This window comes from Nicotiana tabacum, unplaced genomic scaffold (genome assembly GCF_000715075.1).
Source record: "Nicotiana tabacum cultivar K326 unplaced genomic scaffold, ASM71507v2 Un00010, whole genome shotgun sequence".
Classification (NCBI taxonomy): Eukaryota; Viridiplantae; Streptophyta; class Magnoliopsida; order Solanales; family Solanaceae; genus Nicotiana; species Nicotiana tabacum.
Genome location: NW_027438248.1, coordinates 986053 through 991863, shown reverse-complemented (window position 1 = coordinate 991863; position 5811 = coordinate 986053).

Genomic DNA, 5811 nt, shown 5'->3' with positions numbered 1-5811 from the left:
CCCGGGACCTCCGGACCCCTATCGCCTAAAATTTTTCCGGACTATCAAATACGACCTAAGGAACCACAGTATCCGCCTCGCCATGATCGTTCCTCATTTTTTGCGTTTTTCGGCCAAACAACTAGAATTCCGCGCGATTCCTATATTTTTGGGTGTTATAGCCCACGCCTTCCGAGTGGTCCCGGGACCTCCTGACCCCTTTTCGCCTAATATTTTTCCGGACTATCAAATACGACCTAAGGAACGATAGTATCTGCCACGCCATGATTGTTCCTCATTTTTTGTGTTTTTCGGCCAAACAGCTAGAATTCCGCGCGATTCCCATATTTTTGTGTGTTATAGCCCACACCTTCCGAGTGGTCCCGGGACCTCCGGACCCCTATCGCCTAAAATTTTTCCGGACTATCAAATATGACCTAAGGAACCATAGTATCCGACCCGCCATGATTGTTCCTCATTTTTTGCGTTTTTCGGCCAAACAACTAGAATTCCGCACGATTACCATATTTTTGTGTGTTATAGCCCACGCCTTTCGAGAGGTCCCGGGACCTCCTGACCCCTATCGCCTAATATTTTTCCGGACTATCAAATACGACCTAAGGAACCATAGTATCCGCCCCGCCATGATCGTTCCTCTTTTTTTGCGTTTTTCGGCCAAACAACTAGAATTCCGCGCGATTCCCATATTTTTGTGTGTTATAGCCCACACCTTCCGAGTGGTCCCGGGACCTCCGGACCCCTATCGCCTAAAATTTTTCCGAACTATCAAATATGACCTAAGGAACCATAGTATCCGCCTCGCCATGATCGTTCCTCATTTTTTGCGTTTTTCGGCCAAACAACTAGAATTCCGCGCGATTCCTATATTTTTGTGTGTTATAGCCCACGCCTTCCGAGTGGTCCCGGGACCTCCTGACCCCTTTTCGCCTAATATTTTTCCGGACTATCAAATACGACATAAGGAACGATAGTATCTGCCACGCCATGATTGTTCCTCATTTTTTGCGTTTTTCGGCCAAACAACTAGAATTCCGCGCGATTCCCATATTTATGTGTGTTATAGCCGTCACCTTCCGAGTGGTCCCGGGACCTCCGGACCCCTATTGCCTAAATTTTTTCCGGACTATCAAATATGATCTAAGGAACCATAGTATCCGCCCCGCCATGATCGTTCCTTATTTTTTGCGTTTTTCGGCCAAACAACTAGAATTCCGCACGATTACCATATTTTTGTGTGTTATAGCCCACGCCTTTCGAGTGGTCCCGGGACCTCCTGACCCCTATCGCCTAATATTTTTCCGAACTATAAAATACGACCTAAGGAACCATAGTATCCGCCCCGCCATGATCGTTCCTCATTTTTTGCGTTTGTCAGCCAAACAACTAGAATTCCGCCCGACTCCCATATTTTTGTGTGTTATAGCCCACACCTTCCGAGTGGTCCCGGGACCTCCGGACCCCTATCACCTAAAATTTTTCCGGACTATCAAATACGACCTAAGGAACCATAGTATCCGCCTCGCCATGATCGTTCCTCATTTTTTGCATTTTTCGGCCAAACAACTAGAATTCCGCGCGATTCCTATATTTTTGTGTGTTATAGCCCACGCCTTCCGAGTGGTCCCGGGACCTCCTGACCCCTTTTCGCCTAATATTTTTCCGGACTATCAAATACGACCTAAGGAACGATAGTATCCGCCACGCCATGATTGTTCCTCATTTTTTGCGTTTTTCGGCCAAACAACTAGAATTTCGCGCGATTCCCATATTTTTGTGTGTTATAGCCCACACCTTCCGAGTGGTCCCGGGACCTCCGGACCCCTATCGCCTAAAATTTTTCCGGATTATCAAATATGACCTAAGGAACCATAGTATCCGCCCCGCCATGATCGTTCCTCATTTTTTGCGTTTTTCGGCCAAACAATTAGAATTCCGCGCGATTACTATATTTTTGTGTGTTATAGCCCAAGCCTTTCGAGTGGTCCCGGGACCTCCTGACCCCTATCGCCTAATATTTTTCCGGACTATCAAATACGACCTAAGGAACCATAGTATCCGCCCCGCCATGATCGTTCCTCATTTTTTGCATTTTTCGGCCAAACAACTAGAATTCCGCGCGATTCCCATATTTTTGTGTGTTATAGCCCACACCTTCCGAGTGGTCCCGGGACCTCCGGACCCCTATCGCCTAAAATTTTTCCGGACTATCAAATACGACCTAAGGAACCACAGTATCCGCCTCGCCATGATCGTTCCTCATTTTTTGCGTTTTTCGGCCAAACAACTAGAATTCCGCGCGATTCCTATATTTTTGGGTGTTATAGCCCACGCCTTCCGAGTGGTCCCGGGACCTCCTGACCCCTTTTCGCCTAATATTTTTCTGGACTATCAAATACGACCTAAGGAACGATAGTATCTGCCACGCCATGATTGTTCCTCATTTTTTGCGTTTTTCGGCCAAACAACTAGAATTCCGCGCGATTCCCATATTTTTGTGTGTTATAGCCCACACCTTCCGAGTGGTCCCGGGACCTCCGGACCCCTATCGCCTAAAATTTTTCCGGACTATCAAATATGACCTAAGGAACCATAGTATCCGCCCCGCCATGATCGTTCCTCATTTTTTGCGTTTTTCGGCCAAACAACTAGAATTCCGCACGATTACCATATTTTTGTGTGTTATAGCCCACGCCTTTCGAGAGGTCCCGGGACCTCCTGACCCCTATCGCCTAATATTTTTCCGGACTATCAAATACGACCTAAGGAACCATAGTATCCGCCCCGCCATGATCGTTCCTCATTTTTTGCGTTTTTCGGCCAAACAACTAGAATTCCGCGCGATTCCCATATTTTTGTGTGTTATAGCCCACACCTTCCGAGTGGTCCCGGGACCTCCGGACCCCTATCGCCTAAAATTTTTTCGGACTATCAAATACGACCTAAGGAACCATAGTATCCGCCCCGCCATGATCGTTCCTCATTTTTTGTGTTTTTTGGCCAAACAACTAGAATTCCGCGCGATCCCATATTTTTGTGTGTTATATAGCCCACGCCTTCCGAGTGGTCCCGGGTCTCCGGACCCCTATCGCCTAAAATTTTTCCGGACTATCAAATAAGACCTAAGGAACCATAGTCACCGCCCAGCCATGATCGTTCCTAGTTTTTTCTGTTTTTCGGCCAAAAAACTAGAATTCCGCGCGATTCCCATATTTATGTGTGTTATAGCCCACACCTTCCGAGTGGTCCCGGGACCTCCGGACCCCTATTGCCTAAATTTTTTCCGGACTATCAAATATGATCTAAGGAACCATAGTATCCGCCCCGCCATGATCGTTCCTTATTTTTTGCGTTTTTCGGCCAAACAACTAGAATTCCGCACGATTACCATATTTTTGTGTGTTATAGCCCACGCCTTTCGAGTGGTCCCGGGACCTCCTGACCCCTATCGCCTAATATTTTTCCGAACTATAAAATACGACCTAAGGAACCATAGTATCCGCCCCGCCATGATCGTTCCTCATTTTTTGCGTTTGTCAGCCAAACAACTAGAATTCCGCCCGACTCCCATATTTTTGTGTGTTATAGCCCACACCTTCCGAGTGGTCCCGGGACCTCCGGACCCCTATCACCTAAAATTTTTCCGGACTATCAAATACGACCTAAGGAACCATAGTATCCGCCTCGCCATGATCGTTCCTCATTTTTTGCGTTTTTCGGCCAAACAACTAGAATTCCGCGCGATTCCTATATTTTTGTGTGTTATAGCCCACGCCTTCCGAGTGGTCCCGGGACCTCCTGACCCCTTTTCGCCTAATATTTTTCCGGACTATCAAATACGACCTAAGGAACGATAGTATCCGCCACGCCATGATTGTTCCTTATTTTTTGCATTTTTCGGCCAAACAACTAGAATTTCGCGCGATTCCCATATTTTTGTGTGTTATAGCCCACACCTTCCGAGTGGTCCCGGGACCTCCGGACCCCTATCGCCTAAAATTTTTCCGGACTATCAAATACGACCTAAGGAACCATAGTATCCGCCTCGCCATGATCGTTCCTCATTTTTTGCATTTTTCGGCCAAACAACTAGAATTCCGCGCGATTCCTATATTTTTGTGTGTTATAGCCCACGCCTTCCGAGTGGTCCCGGGACCTCCTGACCCCTTTTCGCCTAATATTTTTCCGGACTATCAAATACGACATAAGGAACGATAGTATCTGCCACGCCATGATTGTTCCTCATTTTTTGCGTTTTTCGGCCAAACAACTAGAATTCCGCGCGATTCCCATATTTATGTGTGTTATAGCCCACCCCTTCCGAGTGGTCCCGGGACCTCCGGACCCCTATTGCCTAAATTTTTTCCGGACTATCAAATATGATCTAAGGAACCATAGTATCCGCCCCGCCATGATCGTTCCTTATTTTTTGCGTTTTTCGGCCAAACAACTAGAATTCCGCACGATTACCATATTTTTGTGTGTTATAGCCCACGCCTTTCGAGTGGTCCCGGGACCTCCTGACCCCTATCGCCTAATATTTTTCCGAACTATAAAATACGACCTAAGGAACCATAGTATCCGCCCCGCCATGATCGTTCCTCATTTTTTGCGTTTGTCAGCCAAACAACTAGAATTCCGCCCGACTCCCATATTTTTGTGTGTTATAGCCCACACCTTCCGAGTGGTCCCGGGACCTCCGGACCCCTATCACCTAAAATTTTTCCGGACTATCAAATACGACCTAAGGAACCATAGTATCCGCCTCGCCATGATCGTTCCTCATTTTTTGCGTTTTTCGGCCAAACAACTAGAATTCCGCGCGATTCCTATATTTTTGTGTGTTATAGCCCACGCCTTCCGAGTGGTCCCGGGACCTCCTGACCCCTTTTCGCCTAATATTTTTCCGGACTATCAAATATGACCTAAGGAACGATAGTATCCGCCTCGCCATGATCGTTCCTCATTTTTTGCATTTTTCGGCCAAACAACTAGAATTCCGCGCGATTCCTATATTTTTGTGTGTTATAGCCCACGCCTTCCGAGTGGTCCCGGGACCTCCTGACCCCTTTTCGCCTAATATTTTTCCGGACTATCAAATACGACATAAGGAACGATAGTATCTGCCACGCCATGATTGTTCCTCATTTTTTGCGTTTTTCGGCCAAACAACTAGAATTCCGCGCGATTCCCATATTTATGTGTGTTATAGCCCACCCCTTCCGAGTGGTCCCGGGACCTCCGGACCCCTATTGCCTAAATTTTTTCCGGACTATCAAATATGATCTAAGGAACCATAGTATCCGCCCCGCCATGATCGTTCCTCATTTTTTGCGTTTTTCGGCCAAACAATTAGAATTCCGCGCGATTACCATATTTTTGTGTGTTATAGCCCAAGCCTTTCGAGTGGTCCCGGGACCTCCTGACCCCTATCGCCTAATATTTTTCCGGACTATCAAATACGACCTAAGGAACCATAGTATCCGCCCCGCCATGATCGTTCCTCATTTTTTGCATTTTTCGGCCAAACAACTAGAATTCCGCGCGATTCCCATATTTTTGTGTGTTATAGCCCACACCTTCCGAGTGGTCCCGGGACCTCCGGACCCCTATCGCCTAAAATTTTTCCGGACTATCAAATACGACCTAGGAACGATAGTATCTGCCATGCCATGATCGTTCCTCATTTTTTGCGTTTTTCGACCAAACAACTAGAATTCCGCCCGACTCCCATATTTTTGTGTGTTATAGCCCACACCTTCCGAGTGGTCCCGGGACGTCCGGACCCCTATTGCCTAAAATTTTTCCGGACTA